Consider the following 2,105-nt stretch of genomic DNA (forward strand, 5'->3'; position numbering starts at 1 on the left):
TAACACCCTGGCCACACAGATTGGTTCAGCGGGTGAGCACATGGCTTAAACCAATGCAAACAGAGTCCCTTGCCATGTTTGTTTAAGCTGAGGTAGGTGATAATAAGCTCTTTTTTCTCAGGTGGTGAAGCTGGAAAGACATGAGCCTAGAACTGTCAGCAGCCAAGGTTCTTGACTTGTGGAGAAAGTCAGTCTGGAAGATGGATGCTAACATGATGACAGAAACAAAAGCAAGAAACAGAGCGTGATTCCTGCTCATCTTGTGGCTCCCTATATCAAACATTACCCCTATTTCTAATATGGTAATAAACTTGGCATGTCCAAAGAACTGAAACCAAGTGCATAAGGAGACAGTGAAGCAGATTAGTATATCTCAACAGTAATGAAATTTTGTGTATGTTATTATATCTCCATACTGGGTAAATATTAAAATCATCTGGAAGGTTTATAAAAACATCAGTATGGATTTTCACTTATAGTAATGCTGATTTGGCAATTCAAATCAACCTTCCCTCTTCTATTCAATATTCCTCTGGAGATTCTAGTAGTTCAATAACCTGAGAAAAGAAATAAAAGTCATTGAGACTAGAAAAGAAGTAAAAGTCTCCTTGTTTGCAAATGACATGATTACCTATGTGGAAAATCCAACCTCTTCTACAAAACAGCTATAAAACTAATATGTGATTTTAGCAAGGTTGCATTATACAATAACAATTTTCAAAAATATCAACCATACTTCTATACACTAGCAAAAAAATGGAAAAACTTTTAAAATTCCATTTATAACAATATCAAAATATGAAATATAGAAATAATATAACAACTGTAAAAAAAACTTGTACACTGCAAACTATAAAACATGCTATGAGAAGTTACAGAAGACCTAAATAAATGGAGCACTAAATAATATTTATGCCAGAAGACTCAATATTGCTAAGATGATAATTTTCCCAAAAATTACCAGTAAGTTTGACAAAATCTCATCAGGTTTCTTGGTAGAAAGTGAGAAGACAATCCTAAAACTTATGTGGAAATTGCAAGTAACTAGAGTTACCAAATTTTTTTTTCTGAAAAAAAGAAAGTTGGAGGACTCACATTGTCTGATTTCAAGACCTACTACAATATAAAACAACAGTAGACTGAAAACTATAAGACATTGATGAAATTGAAGAAGACACAAATAAATGGAAAAATATTCCATGCTAATGGCCTGGAAGAATTAATATAGTTAAAATGTTCATACTACCCAAAGCAATTCAGTACAATCCCTATCAAAATTCCAGTGGCATTTTTTTTACCAGAAATAGGGGGGGAAAGTTCTAAAATTTGTATGAACCACAAAAAGACCCCAAATAACCAAAGCAATCTTGAGAAAGAAGAACAAATCTGGAGACATCACACTTTCTGATTTCAAACTATATTCAATGCCAAAACAGTTTGGCATTGGCATAAAAACAGACACATAGATCAAAGCAATGAATAGAAGGACCCCAAATAAACCCATGGATATATGTTCAATTAATTTATGACAATGAGGCCAAGAATATAAAATGGGGAGAGGATAGTTTCTTCAATAAATGGTGTTGGGAAAACTGGACAGCCACATGCAAAAGAATGAAACTGGATGACTCTTTCACCATACATAAAAATCAACACAAAAGAAATTAAAGACTTAAATTAAGACCTGAAACCATAAAACCAGAAGAAAATATAGGAAGTAAGTTCTTTAATATTGGTCTTTGTAATGATGTTTTGGATTTGACACCAAAAGCAAAGGCAGCAAAAGCAAAAATAAACAAGTGGAACTATGGCAAACCAAAAAGTCTCTGCAGAGCAAAGGAAATCATCAGCAAAATGAAAGGTCAAACTACTGAGTTGAAAAAAAAAAAAAACTACTGAGTGGGAGAAAATATTTGTAAATCATATATTTGATAAGGGGTTAACATCCAAAATATATAAATAAGTCATATAATTCAATAGAAAAAATTCAATTAAAAATGAGTAGAGGAACTGAATAGACATTTTCAAAAGAAGACATACGAATGACCAACAGGTACATGCAAAAGTGCTCAACATCACTAACTACCAGGGAAATGCAAATCAAA

Source organism: Lipotes vexillifer, unplaced genomic scaffold (genome assembly GCF_000442215.2).
Source record: "Lipotes vexillifer unplaced genomic scaffold, Lipotes_vexillifer_v1.1 scaffold1629, whole genome shotgun sequence".
NCBI lineage: Eukaryota > Metazoa > Chordata > Mammalia > Artiodactyla > Lipotidae > Lipotes > Lipotes vexillifer.